The sequence below is a fragment of the Kogia breviceps genome, chromosome 2 (genome assembly GCF_026419965.1).
Source record: "Kogia breviceps isolate mKogBre1 chromosome 2, mKogBre1 haplotype 1, whole genome shotgun sequence".
Classification (NCBI taxonomy): domain Eukaryota; kingdom Metazoa; phylum Chordata; class Mammalia; order Artiodactyla; family Physeteridae; genus Kogia; species Kogia breviceps.
In genome coordinates this window covers 188779304-188795179 of record NC_081311.1, presented here as the reverse complement: position 1 = coordinate 188795179, position 15876 = coordinate 188779304, and the positions used below count along the sequence as shown (strand labels likewise).

The following is a 15876-nucleotide window of genomic DNA, read 5'->3' as shown; positions in this document are numbered from 1 at the left end:
GTCTACTGCCGTGTCCAGTTACTCTTATATCCTAGATGACTCTCAAGCCTGTCTATACATCTTCTGTATATCTTCATTACTCTACCCAAATAAATGGCCATCAACTTCTTTCCTGGACTAAAGCTGTATTTTTTCCTAACTGGTTTTCTTGCCATCCCAAACTCCACACTGTAGCCAAAGATTTTAAAAATGCAAATGTAATGATATCACACGTTTCTTAAAACCTGCCAATGTCTTCTCATTGCTCTTGGAATAGAAACAAAAATGTTTAAAATCTCACACGAGACCTTTCATATTCCAGACTTCGCTTATGATTCCAGATGGGCTGGCAACAACTCAACACCACTACCATCTCCTTCTTCTAAGAACTTGCCTAGGATGAAGACAAATCCAGGAACTACATTTCCCACAGTCCTTGGCACTCACGCAAGATCCTGAAGGCAGAAGAGAGGAAAATCCATTGTTCTCCTGAGACTGTGGCAGCAGAAAGTATGAGCAGCTCTGAGAGTCACAGCAGCTCCTAGCAAGCTCTTAAAGAGCACATTCTTTGCTGAAATCCTTGAAAGCAGTTTTATTTCTCTCCCTGCCCCCCTTCAATAGTATTTTCCCTGACCTTCCTGACCTCCAGCGATGACTTCTATGATCTTTGCTCCTTCCGCTTTCAGTGGTTGCTGACATCTCTGTATTTCAGACCCACAAAAATAGAGAGTGACGTCTGTTTCCCTGACCAAATACTGCCTCACACAACTTTTTATCCTGGAGTTGATAACAGGGAACAAACTTTAAAGATGAGACTCTAAAATTGGTTTGCAGCTCGGATTAGATTTAAGGCACTAATGCCCTCATTGCCAGTGGAACGTGGCATCTTTGTTTAGTTTTCTCCAGAATGAGACCCTGAGTCAAAAATGTAAATACAAGTGGTTAATCTGACAGATGATTGTAGTGAGCTCCACTGTTAAGAAAGTAGGGAAATGAGAGAGCAAGGAGAAGGAAGACAATTTAAAAAGTCAGGACTTCACTGCCATGAGCAGCTGGGGCTCAACAGTGCTCTACAAGGGTGGTGTTGGAGGCAAGGTGCATTGTCACGCAGAGGAAGCCCAGCTGAGGGACGCTGCTGGGCTTTCTATCCACTAACTGCCCATGGATTTTTGGTTGAAACCTTCTCCCAGGAACATTGACTCTCCAGCCTATTTGACTTGCGCTGAATGCACATTGAGTATGTTCCTGCATCAGGAAGAAAAACAGAGCAGTCCTCAGGCAGAGAGCCACAGGTATTCGCAGTAAACAGCCTACAGCCTATGGAAGAGAGTGCAGAGGAAATATGGATGGGGCACAGAGCTCCAATGAGACATGGGCAGTCCCTCACATTAAGTGGAAGGAGAGCTGTTTATATTATAAACTTCAGTTGCATAGTGTCAAATGTCTGTGCAAAGTATGGCTTTAGAAGACAAAGTAGTAGTTGCAATAGATGTGACTTTATATAAGTGCACTGGAGAAGCTGGAGAAAGAAACTGACTAGCTCAAGATTTTACATTCTCAGATAAAGAAGATGCGGTACGTATATACAATGGAATATTACTCAGCCATAAAGAAGAATGAAATAATGCCACTTGCAGCAATATGGATAGACCGAGAGATTATCATACTGAGTGAAGTAAGTCAGAAAGAGAAAGACAAATATACCATATGATATCACTTATACGTGGAATCTAAAATATGACATAAATGAACATATCTAAGAAACAGAAACAGACTCACAGACATAGAGAACAGACTTGTGGTTGTCAAGGGAGGGTGGTGGATTGGGAGTTTGGGAGTAGCAGATGCAAACTATTATATATAAAATGGATAAACAACAAGGGCCTACTGTATAGTAAAGCAAACTGCATTCAATATCCCATGATAAACCATAATGGAAAAGAATATGAAAAAGAATATGTATATATGTATAACTGAATCACTTTGCTATACAGCAGAAATTAACACATTATAAATCAACTATGCTTGGATAAAATAAATTTTTAAATAACAATAAATGTTGAAGCATTAAAAAGAAGATTTTACATTCTCAGTTCAAGTCACAGAGTACCGTAGAGATGATAGGACTTCCTTGCAATGATTCCTTATAATTTAAATGTACAAAGTGAGACTTCTAAATCTGATCCTGTAAGTGGTTGAATTATTATACAATGGGAATTGAATTACAGCCTTGATAGGGCTCTTATGTTACAGTTAAGTCATTGATGGAAAAAGAATGGAACATTGATAATAAGAATGGGCATATTTCAATGAATCTAATAACCTTGACCCACCCTCAGAGTTTCCTGAGTTTTCCTTAATAACAAAAGCAGCCTCTCCCCTCCTCTGGGCAAGATTATTGGCCTCTCCTTGCCTGAAGACCATAAAATCATTGTCAGAGTGATCACCATGAGGAGTTACGCTGAATCCTTAACGTCTCTTATTATTTTCAGACTCATAAATATTCTTCTGTATATGTGATAAAATATAGACAACATAATATTTACCATTTTAACAGTTCTGTGGCATTAAGTACATTCACACTGCTGTGCAGCCCTCACCTCCTTCCATCTCCAGAGCTTTTTCATCTTCCCCAGCTGCAGTTCTGTCCCCATGAATCACTAAGTCCCTATTCTTCTCTCCCTGCCAGCCTCTGGCAGCCACCATTGTACTCTTTATAAATTTGATGACTCTAGGTACCTCACAGTAGTGGAATCATACAATACTTGTCCTTTTGTGACTGGCTTATTTCCACATAATTCCATGCTGTATAGCATATGCCACAGTTTCCTACCTCTTTAAGACTGAAGAATAGTCAACTGTATATATATTTCACTTTTGTTTACCCATTCAACCACTGATGGACACTTAGATTGTTTCCACCTTCCAGCTATTGTAAATAATGCTGCTATGAACACTGTTGTACAAATAACTATTCAAGTCCCTTCTTTTAGTTCTTCTGAACACCAGTGAGCTTGTGAGAACCACCTGTGATAGGACTTCAAGCTTCAATCTTTGATAGAAGTTCTCATGGCATTTGATATTCACATCTTTGATAGCTATGCCCCAGTTCGTCCATGTTACATATGCCCTTGCGTATCTTGAATATATAGAATGGTTTCCGGTTTCCTGGCTGTTACATTTAACTTTCATGTTTTGTGCTCCCTCCCACTCATTCTCTGTGCTACAGTGTTATCAGCATTCTTTATGTCTGTTTCACTAGCCATTCTCCTTACTACCCCAGGGCCTTAGAACCTGCTCCTCTGGGTGCTTGGATTACTTTTGATAGACCCTCCCTTTTTCCCCAATTAACACTTCCTCTTTCAAATGTCATCTCAGTGTCACATCCTCAGGGAAGCATTTCCCTTCTCAGGTATCTTTGAGTTCTATGTCCTCTTCCCTTAGAACACTTAACTTGGTTTCACATTTTACATTTATCTGTGTTCTTAATTAACATTTCTATCATAGTCCAGATGCTAAACTCCAGATGATCAGAGATTCTCTGCTCAGTTCGTATTCTTAGACCAAAATTGTGACACTGAGTAGCAATTACTATGACTTCAAGTTATTTTGGAGGCCTATTAAAGAACTATCAACTCCGGCGGATGTCAGTGCTCTCTGGAAGGGGCACTGAGGGATACAGTGGAGCTAAAACCAAGTGGTTCAGGTTGTTCTTTGAGTCAACAGCTGAGAGCAGATGTCAGAGCTGAGAACACATTTGCTTATATGGGCAGTTGGAAGGGAAGGTGATTCTGGTGGACAGGCTGCTATTTTAACTTTGTTCAGCATGGTGGAGATTGGGGGCTTACATTTTAGACCTCCTTGAGGAAGGAGAGCACTGACTTCTCACTGTGAAATTTGGGATCTTCAGGGAGACATCAACTCTGCAACACCCAAAGCAATTCAAGCTGGAATCCAACCTTTGTAAAGGGAGTACAGTGACCAAGGAGCAGTTAAGTGAGTCTATTTTTTTTTCACAGATTATAAGTCTCTAGATCTCAAATTACAGTCTTCAGAGATTCAGAAAGAAAACACACAAGTACACAGGAATGGAATAAAAAGAAAAACACAAGTATACCAATAAGAGATAAGTTGTTTAAGTATTTTTTTTTTTTTTCTTTTTTGGTATGCGGGCCTCTCACTGTTGTGGCCTCTCCCGTTGCGGAGCACAGGCTCCAGACGCGCAGGCTCAGTGACCATGGCTCACGGGCCCAGCCGCTCCGCGGCACGTGGGATCTTCCCGGACCGGGGCACGAACCCACGTCCTCTGCATCGGCAGGCGGATTCTCAACCACTGCGCCACCAGGGAAGCCCTGTTTAAGTATTTTTAAAGGGAGATTGTTGCTTCTGCTTTCCTTATGAAGACTGCACATAATTGTCAGAGATCATTCTCCAAGCCTGACAAAGAGTTTCCGATTTGATATTCTGTCCAATTTAAGCAAGGATAAAAAATATAACAATATGTTCCTAACTTAATCATATATGTAATTATGTATATGTGGCCTTATACATATGCCCAACCAACCCCCAAACTTGGGTTTCTACCAAGTCTGAACACGAAAAATTATATTCTCTCCAAAACTGAGAACTGATTCTTTAGGTTACAACTACAATTTTATAAGTCTAGTCATGAAGAAAAAGCCCTATGTACTTACTCTAGGTGACTCTCTAAAGAACTTCATTGGAACTCCTAAACTACTAGTTTTTCTCTTCGGATTCACCCAAATTTCTGATGTGACTAATGCTTTGATGATAATGAAAGGTAGCCTAAATAATGCATTTAGTCACCATCTCACAAAGTTTTCTTCAAGGAAAACAAGCTCCAATGATACAGTTAAGTACATGATAATTGAGTTCCAAGGCATGGCAATTCAAAGCTGCTGCAAGGTTTGGTTTTCATTCTTGTTTTAGTTCCTCAGAGTTTATATGTTCTAGGTTATGAGTAGAAATAAGAAGAGAGTGTGGGCCTGAGGGCACAGCTTGAGGGAAAAGGACATGAGTTAATGAAGGTTCCAGGAAGCAGTAGGGTAAGAAGCCTAATCAATCAGAGAAAGGCGGAGACCACAGGTATTGGGAAAGAGGAAGGCCAAAGCCATCCATGCACCCTTCGCAAACTGCAGACTGTCAGGACGTGAAGAAACACGAGCAGGTAAGGGCAGGGGGTGGGAAGGTCAAGTAACTAGGCAACCAAGTAGTTGGCAGCCCAGCAAAAGACAGGCAAAACACAGATTCTGTAGAGCAGTGGTGACAAGGAAAATATTCAGATTTGGTGGCAGCTGTCTCTGTTTACCTGTCCCCCTGGAGAAGGTGATTCCTGAATGGACCCAGACTGCAGGCTGGAAGTGATGATAACAGAGAACAGCAGGTAGCATAACAAAAGTGCATGCAGGGAGAAGATTTAATTCTCTGGCAAGGAGACATTTCCCTGAAATCCAGAGCTTCCCTGTAATGTTATCCTCAAGGTCCACGTTAATGGTACACACCCTACAAACAAGACCATGCTATAATGAGTACTTTTGCACATACCACCAGAAACTCAAAACCTCCTTGGAGGGGATTCAAGATTGGTCCAATGCTTAATTCCAGCCTTTTGGATTTCATGTTATGGTATAGTTCCACCCTATAAATGTGAAATTCTCAATGAAACCATATGCAATCATATTACAGTTGTGTACATGACATGAAAGCTGTGCTTCTCTGACACCATCAACATAAGGAAAATGAAAATTCCATCTGCCACCTGGCTACGTGGGCTCTGGAATGGAAAGCAAGTGTGTATTGGGGATTACACAGAGACTATCTGAATGAGAGACTCCTTTTCACTTGACTACATTGTTGTGACATATGTAATCTTCAATTAAGGTAGAGAAATTTGATTTTCAAAGGACACTATTCTTGAAAACCTCTGAATATTTAACCTACTCTATGGGGTGGGTAAAAGCTTAAATCTATAGTGAGAGAAATGGGAAGTTTTATATGCTTTCACCTGGTCCCTGGGTTCTTTTCCCCCATTCATCAGCTCCCATAAAATAGTTATGGTCATGATATATGAATGTACAATGCTAAAAGCACGTTTGATCCTCATCAGATTCTATTCCACCATTTTTCCATCACCAGCCCAGCTCAGATAGGTTCAGGAGGAAGAACAGGGGATGCTAAGGAAAGCTGGACATTTGTGGACATGAATAAAGAAGAAATCAGCTTACGGTGCCAAGGCGAGACCCCTCAGTCATAGTCACAACATATTTTATGCTAACATGGGTTTGATTTATTGAAATATCCCCACAAGTGTACCCTTCATACTGAAAATTCACCATAGGTATTGTCACTACACCCCAAGCAAGAACGCTCTCTAAAACTCATTAAACTGATTACATTTGAATAACCAAACAATTTTTATAATACCCAGTCCAATCTATGACTTTATCCCATTTTGTTTGCAGCTATCAGGATTACTGGTGGAATCTCTAAGCAATCACTAAGAAAGCATTCCAAAAAGGAATTTCCCCGTATTGCTCCTGAGTACTTACTCTTTACAAAAAAATATTGAACTTAATTCATGAAGGCTTTAATATGACAGCTGCTAAATCTTCACAAAAATGCTATCGTGCCCCACAGTTTTATCAAAAGTCTAATCAAATGAACCACTTGACTATGGTGTAGATTTATCTATGGCAGATAATCTTATATGACATAAGTCAAGTACTTAGAATATATGACTTAAGAGGGAAAATACCTAGAAAAAATATTTTTCCTTGAGATAATTCTATTTTTAGGTTGAGTATTCTCTTAAGTTATATACAAGATAACCTTCTACTCTGAGATACATGTCAAACTAGATATTATCCAAACAGCATCAGCAGGGAACTCAGTCAGTAGAAGGGAGGTTTTGCAGACTCCAGTGGACTGAAATGCTATTTGGAAATCAGTGGCGTGCTGGTTGCCCAGTGCAGCTGTGGTTGCTATAGGGATGGAATCCTGTGAGTATTCCATCTGCTACAGGGAGACAGCTTGGAAACCCCTCACAGGTCTTAAGAAGAAATGAAGCAAACAAATGATTCATCTGGTTACGAAGGCTGGTTTTGTCTAAGTAGCTATTTCAGCAGATTTCAAGCATATACATACCACGAATCTGTACTCAAACCAGAAAAATCTTAAATTTCAAAATTAGTTGCAAAAATTATTCAAATTTCAGTCAATTCCTTTGAAAAATGTACATGTTCCTCTAGCACAATGTGTTGCAACATTTTTGTGTTAAATTTAGCAAATGCACTTTTATGTAAGTGTTTAATCCACATTTTCCAGAACAATTAATATTATCTACTAAACAAAATGAAAGGCTCATCGGACAGATTTATTTTGGAGAACACAGCAAAAACAGACTTGTGTGATGAGTCCATATGGAATATGGGTGTCTCACCCATGCTGAATAACATTAACTCAAAGTTGTCTGAAAGTATATTTTTTAGCATTGTCCCTCATTAATAAACAGAAAGATTGATAGAAAACTTGGGCATGTGCTCATACTATTTTTTTTTTTTTTTTTTTTTTTTTTTTTGCGGTACGCGGACCTCTCACTGTTGTGGCCTCTCCCGTTGCGGAGCACAGGCTCCGGACGCGCAGGCTCAGCGGCCATGGCTCACGGGCTTAGTTGCTCCGCGGCATGTGGGATCTTCCCGGACCAGGGCACGAACCCGTGTCTCCTGCATCGGCAGGCGGACTCTCAACCACTGCGCCACCAGGGAAGCCCGCTCATACTATTTTTAAACTCTTACACCCATCCAAACGTACAGAATTAAGTAAGGTCCAGTATAATGCATCTTGAAAAATTAGAAAAGCCCCTGTGTTTTAAACTCTCAAAAAGAAACCAATTATCCTAAATAGAAATCAGGTTGTTGGACACTAAGCTTCCAGAGAACACAAAATGCTTGCAGACATGACCGAGAATGCCACCACAGTGCATTTTTCTGACTTAATAAAACAAGGTTTTGCTTATTGATTTGGTAGTGGAAATATAACAGCTCCTAACTCATGTAGATTTCATTTTATATAATTACACGATATGGTTAATGCGGCAGAACCATGTTTAGGTGAGCTGGATCCTCAAAGAATTTCCTATAGAAAGGTATATTTGAGTGAAATGTGATCTTTTAGAAGTTGTCCCCTGAACAGCCTAACTATTCAAACATATCAAACAAAAATTAGACTATATTTGAGAGTTCTGTTACTTGAAATGGTACCTCCATAGGCCTCCTCACCAAACTGTACCTGAACAAATGACCCTGCTTTCCTAGAGGACAGAGAACGTATCTTCAGAGACTCACAGGAGAGGCAGAAGGGATAGACCCATGGTCCAACATTTTTGTTGAATTAAAGAAAACAAAAGCTAGAAGACAGTTACATTTTTACATAAAACTGATAACACATTCAGGTATGACCTAACTCGGTGTCCCTAACTCAGTGTCTTCAGGTAGCCTTGCTTCCCAAAGCTTTCCTTCTGGGGTTCTGTCCCTGGCATGACTTAAGTGCCCATAACTTCCCCAACTCTCCACCACTATCAAGTTTAGACACCATCTTTTCACTTTCTCATGGTCTTCCCATGTTATCTAAGACGTTAATGACTAAAAATGAATTCATGTGGCATCCATCCCACAGGATGCCTTTAAAGTTTCTATCATAAGTCTTGCTTTATATATGCTGATAAGTAACAAATGATATATTTAAAGCATCATCACAGCGGTCCCCAACCTTTTTGGCACCAGGGACTGGTTTCAAGGAAGACACTTTTTCCATGGATGGGGTTGTGGGGGCGAGGAGATGGTTCGGGTGGTAAGGTGAGGATGGGGAGTGGCGGGGAGCAGCAGATGAAGCTAAGCTCACTCACCCACCACTCACCTCCTGCTGTGCGGCCCATAGGACACGGACCAGGCCCGGGGCTTGGGGACCCCTGATGTAGAAGGAACTAAGAGATACTTTGGAACCAGGCAAAGGAGCAAGAGGGGTTTTCAATCCCTCTGATTCGGCCACATGCTAAATGGTCTATTCTACTTAAATGTAGGACAGGACCTTTGCTTACCCTGCACATAGTGTATTATAAAAATATCAGAAACAATAATTTTTGTACTGAGATAATTTTGAAATCATTAAAGGAATAGTCCCCAAACAGCATTATATATACATATTTTACATAAATGTAATATGCATTTTATTTTATTAATTCTCTGAAAATTCATGATCCACTCATGACTGAAGGAAGGTTAATCTGTTTAATGGGGAAGAAAATCAGAAAGACAAGGCTTAGGATAACCAGGGACTAACAAAAGACGGCCAAGTCATTGGTTTCACAGTTTTACAAATATGGAGGGAAGAGATGAAAGAAAGACAAGATAGGCTAACTCGGAAGCAAATAGTGAAGAAACCAGTTTTGTAGGATTTTATTTTAAATAATTAAGTTTGACCCTCTTTAAAAAATCAAAACAATAACAATAAAATGCCTTAGTAGAAATTTGACACATCAGGCAGAGTTAGAAAAGATTCTGATATCTCAAGATTCTAGAATCAGGCTCAAAATGAGGTAACCAGCTGGATATAAAATCTTCCTCTTCCCCCTCTCCCTGCCCCTCTCCCTCCTCTTCCTCCTCCTCTTCCTCTCCTTCTCCTTCTCCTTCTCCTTCTTCTTCCTTTTCTCTCTCTCCTTTCCTTCCTTCTTCCACTTTCATTCAACAAATATATCCCTAGTGTACACACTTCTAGATACTAGGATACAACAATGAGCACAATAGCCAAAGTTCCTTTTCTCCAAAGTTGTGTTCTAGTCAGGAGAGACAGACAATTAACAATATGTCTGTGTTGGTAAGTGCTGTGAAAATCGTTGGTCTGGATAAGGGAATGAGAGTGTTGGAAGGGAAGCTCCCTTAAATATCTTGGTCAGAGAAGATCTCTCCAATGAAGTGATATTTGAAGGAAGGAAAAGGAATTGGACAGTAATGATATCTGTGTGAAGCATCCAGAATGCAGAGGGAATGATACATTAAGAGACCCTAAACAAGTGCATTTGGCTCTTTGAGGAAGAGCCAGGAGGTCATATTGCCTGCAGCACAGTAAGCAAGGAAGTGGTGACCAAGGTTGAAGCAGTACAGGTCACTGAGGGCCATATTGCGAAGGCTCTCTAAGCCAGGGTAAGGATTTTTTTTTTTTTTTAATGAGAAGAATAACAGTTTTGAGCAAAGGAAAATCATGTACTGGTTTACATTTTTAAGGGAACTTGAAAAATCTAGCTAATATTATTGAATCTCTAAATACCTTTACTATCTCATAGAAAAATATCAATTAAAATAATTACTTTATTGAAATAGATGTGAAAGTGATAGTAATGAATGTCACAATTTGCACAACTGGAAAGATCCTGAAGAACTTAGTTTGTAAAAAATCAAGACCTAGACCTTAATTAACAGCCAAACGCAGACAAGTTCAGGGTTTTTGAAGTTGCAAGGGCCCAGCAAGAGGGAAGCTATGGATTACCTAGGCTAACACTGCCACTTCATTGAGGAGTTAATGGAATCCTTGAGAAGTATACTACTTCTTTGGTGACACAGACAAATAAAGGCAAAGCCCTGGACAAGCGCTCTGTGCCCCTCATTTCTACCTTGTTTCTCTTTCTGGAGCATTCTATTATACTTTGAATAACCTGAACACATAGGTTGGAAAACATACAGTAGATATGAATTAACTTGAAAGCCAAATGAAATATTTTTGAAGAAGATCCATCAAGCAGGACTTTAAATTGTTCCATTAGAACCCAGATATTATGTAGAAGATTTATTTGCTAGTTTGTTTGATTTAAACAGAATCAACCAATGGAAGCTTGGAAACTAGGGCTTTGACTTCTTAGCCTCCCTGGCAACTTTGACTTTAATTAATAGCTAGCTTCTTTATTTTTAGAGATGACATTCAAGAACCTGTGTGTAGAATAAACAATAGGGAAATGCATGCAAGAGTTTATGAAGGACCATGTCAAAACTAAAAAGAAAAAAAAAGAGAGAAAACAACAATGGAGCATGATATTTGTATTATTTTATTGATTTAAAAATAATGAAAGCAAATTTATTGGAAGAGGATTATTTTATTTATTTACAATTAGAAGAAAAAATTACTATATTGACAGGCAATATTTAAAAATCCATTTGAGAGATCAATATTTACAGCAATTTTTTAAAATCAGACTTTAACAAATCACCAGCTAAATCATAAGGAATAAGCACAATTTTGTAAGCTTTTTTGGTAAGGCAAAATGTATATTATGGATAAAAGATTGATTGTGACTATAAGCTATTATTTTCTACCCTAAATGCATGCTCAGCATCTGACCACAGGATAGCATGAAGAGCATCCAATAGTGGATATCAGCCAAAACTTCAAAATTACATTCAAGATTTTATCTGTACTCATAATTGGACATGACAATGAATTCACTGCCTTCAAGATATTGAAGTTGGTCTTCCAAATATTTAAAACCAGTTAATTTTCTTAGAAAATGGATTTTTTAAATGGTCAGCAAAATTCACATAATATATTAAGCTCATAATGATGCCAGGAGTATACTCTTTCTATCTGTTAATTTTTTTTTTAGTAATTGTGAAAATGAAAATAGAATTGGAAATATTCTAATACTAATTATATCATATTATGTATTTACTAATTATATATGTACTAATATATTGTGTATGTACTATGTATCAATATTATGTGTGTACTAATTACATAGTATTTCATATTTTCTAAGGTTGGGAGGAAAATTCATTGTTTTTGGACCAAGGATTTATTCAACTACAATCCTGTGTTTCAGGGATGAAGTGCTCAAGTGTTTTAGCTTCTCTAATAAACATTAGTGTAACTCTAAAATTATATGGCATGAGTATTTAATAACTTTCAGACCTTTAGTCTTTTATCATTTTAATGTGTAGAGCCCACCTATGTGAGTAAAAAAAGGAAGTGATTTACAGAGATCATCATTAGAAAAGAGAATGTAATATCTTTTCGGTATCATCAGGGCTTCAATCTGATATTATGGCCTCAACTGATTGTATTTATACTACTATTATTACATTACTGTTGTTGTGTTAAATAAATTTGTATGGCTCGGGCTTCCCTGGCTGTGCAGTGGTTGAGGGTCCGCCTGCCGATGCAGGGGACACAGGTTCATGGCCCGGTCCGGGAAGATCCCACATGCCGCGGAGTGGCTGGGCCCGTGAGCCATGGCCGCTGAGCCTGTGCGTCTGGAGCCTGTGCTCCGCAACGGGAGAGGCCCGCGTACCGCAAAAAAAAAAAAAAAATTGTATGGCTCATTACAGGTCTTAAAGCACTTTCATATATATTCTCTCACTTGATCTTTAAACAAGCAGTTGGATTAGATATTATTATCTACATTTTGCACACAAAGTTATTGAACTTGGGTGAGTAACTGCTACAGTGAGGATTCAGAATGAAGTTCATAAAACTGTTCTTTTGTGGTTGTTTAATGGGAGCTTTGTGATGGTTGTAATAGATGTGGGAAAGTAGATGTATAATCCACAGCACTTATATTTAAATAATTTATGATATAGTTGAGAAGGATGCACAAAATTATCATTTGACAGGTAAAGAGTAACTCAGTTAATTCATCCATTTAAAATCTTTGTAATAAGTGATAATAACAAGGTTGCAGGATACAAACTTAACATGAAAATCAAGTGCCAAGAATAAGCTATTGGAATGTGAAATTAAAAACACCATCCAGTAGCACTAAAAAATAAAAGATTTAGGTATAAATCTAACCAAAAATATATAGGATCTACCTGTGGAAAACTACAAAACTGATGAAAGAAATAAAAAAAAAGGTTGCTGGGGGAGGGTTCCAGAGAAGGTAAAACTTAAGAAATATGCCCAATGGAGAAGTTAAGAAGGATTAAGTTGGGATTGACATATACACTCTACTATATATAAAATAGATAACTAATAAGAATGTACTATACAACATAGGGAACTCTGCTAAATACTCTATAATGACCTATATGGGAAAAGAATTTTAAAAATAGTGGATATATGTATAACTGATTCACTTTGCTGTACAGCAAAAATTAACACAATATTGTAAATCAACTATACTCAATAAAAATTAATGAAAAAGAAAAAGAAGATAAGATTCCAAGTAGGGGAAAGGGCAAAACTGATGAAATGCCAGAACAACCCATGCAAGCAATCTAAGTTGTATGATTATATACACACTCGTGTCCTGACACACATTTACTGGTTCACCCACCTGGAGAGGAGGGGACTGTTTCTGATGTGTCGTTGGCTGATAGATGGGTTTCTGAAGAATACATCCATTGAATCACAGCACAGCCAGCTCTGATTGTTATATGCTCTCCGGTGAGGGGCAGGGGTGGGGAGGCATTCACTTGAACACAGAAAATACTCGAACATGTTCAGATCCTCAAAGCTGTACATTGCATGCACTTTTGGATAAAGTGAGAGCACATTTTGGATTCCTATCGGTTCAGCAAGATCAAGGAATAGCACTTTCAAACTGCCTTTAAAGAAGATGTTTTTATTAGAGGGAATACTTGGAAAATGATGAACAAAGCTGGACGTCTGTCAGGGTGAGGTAGATATTTTTCACAGAAAGATTACTACCCACGGAATAATGAGAATTCATGCATAATCAAAAGAGAACAAGAGATTAAAAAAACATTTTTATGTGGTTCACAATCCAATTTTAAAGGATAGAAGACTTTATTGAATACTGTGCTATTGAAAGATTGCATTTTTCCTCTTAGTAAATGATCGTACAAGTGAATTAAAGTAACTTGGCAAACAAGTAGATTTGTCCATACTAAAAATTGCTATTTTTTCATCAAAAAAAAGGACACAGAAGAAATTCAACCACGGAGTGTGGGTGGGGGGAGAACACATGACTCTAATCATCATGCAACCTTTTCTAAAATATGAATTATTTGTGATTCACTTCTATACAGTAAATTATGGCAATAATAGTTTATTTCTACACAATGATTGTTCCCATTTCACTTTGGTTTTCTTTGGGAAAGTATCCCGTCCCCCATCCTATGTGATTCTAATAATATCATGAAATAGAGTGCCCACTCATCTCCTAGGCAAAGAGTTGAGCATGTCACCCAAGTCCTGTCAATCACGGCCTTATATCTCCCTGTCAACAGTAATTGGTTCAAGAGGCAGGTGTGTACCACAACTAGGACCAATCAGAGTACTGCTATTCTATTTATTAGCCCTAAGAAATAGTTTCTCTTCCTTTTACATCTCATGTTGTAAAGATACAGTCTTAGGGCTCTCTGCAATTCTCTTTTCCTGCAGCAGGAGAGAATGAAGTTAACCAGAGAAAAGCAAATCTAGAGATGGAAAGAAAAAGATCCTTGGTAATGTTATATTGCTTGAGCCACTGGATCAATCACACTTAGATTTCCTGGCTTTATGAGACAAATTCTATGGGTTTGGGAGTTGTTGGGTTTTTAAAAATATTTTTTGTATTTTGTTTTCACTTAAGTGGAAGTTTGAGTTGAGTTTCTGTCAGTTACACCAAAAATTGCCCTGATCAAAATATGTTTTTCCTTGAAAATATAACTTTTAAATGAATAGTAATATGGCAAGATAATCACAGAATTACTTTAAAAGATAATTATAAAAGAAACTCAGGGCTGGTTTTGGTATAGCTATATCATCATTAAGGTCTACATCTATTCTAATGTGTCAGTAGCTATGCTCAACCAATTATTTGAATATTTTGGATGTCATCTATGAATATGACCTTGAAGAAAGAGAGGACACGGAGATCACATAAATAAAAGTGATAATGCTTTGTAAACCATGAAATGCTATAGAAATATTAATTATTGATGATTTCCTTCAGATAATCCATGGGACTTTATACTTCTTCATTCTAGAGTTTGATAAAGAAATGTATCTCAAAGAGGAATCAAGTTTCTCTTACACAGTTTCACTTATTCCAGTGCATCAACCAGGCGAGTGGGTTCCCAATGCTCCTGCAAGTCAGGTAAAGACAAGCAGAGAGACTTGTCCAAGGTAAAAGCATTGATAGCTTGTGGCCAAAATAGTCTAATGAATTCTTCTATGTTTTGCTCTTTGAAAATGTATCACTGTCCGGTCCATATCAGGGAAATTAACACTTCCCATGAAGTCAGATACTAATCTCATAATTTTTGGTAAACTATTCATTTGAGGCCACACCTACTTTCTCTTTCTGGATTAAGTATGCTATCAGCATGTTTATTTCCTATTTGTATTTTTTATCTTGGTAATACTGCTAAGTTTCTGTAAGGACTTCTTCATATCTCTGTACATAACTTTTATACATTCATGTATGTATGTGTAATCTTTACATTCTTAAACTGTAAGGTAAAATCAACTCCTCTTTTTCCTCAATCTAGCATATACATTATCTCATTATCCCTACCAAATGTTCATTTTAAACAAAAAATTTTCTGCTTACCTGTATATTTTATTCGTGCCTTACATTTACATCTGAATATATCCTTCTTGTTGCAAGTGTTTATATCACACTTTGACCCTATTTTTACATTTTTGTAATTTCTAATATGAAATCTGCAATTCAATTTACATACAAATTGATATGTAAAACTACTTTAATGATTTATACAGGATAAAAATAATTTAAAGCTTTCTCATGAAATCGTTATGTTTTCTAACATTCTCTCCTCTTTCTAAATGGCAGAGATATGATATGGTTTTCAAATCCTTTGTCCATGAAGATAAATGCCATCTTTAAGGAATTCAATGCATTTTCTTCTACAACCCCTATACAGCAGT

The 15876-nt window shown here is 37.8% G+C and overlaps 1 pseudogene; it reads left to right on the top strand.

Annotated features, from left to right (window-relative positions):
• The first annotated feature begins 5116 nt into the window (after positions 1-5116).
• Positions 5117-15876, top strand: part of LOC131750451 (ras-related protein Rab-5B pseudogene) — a 54068-nt pseudogene continuing 43308 nt past the window's right edge.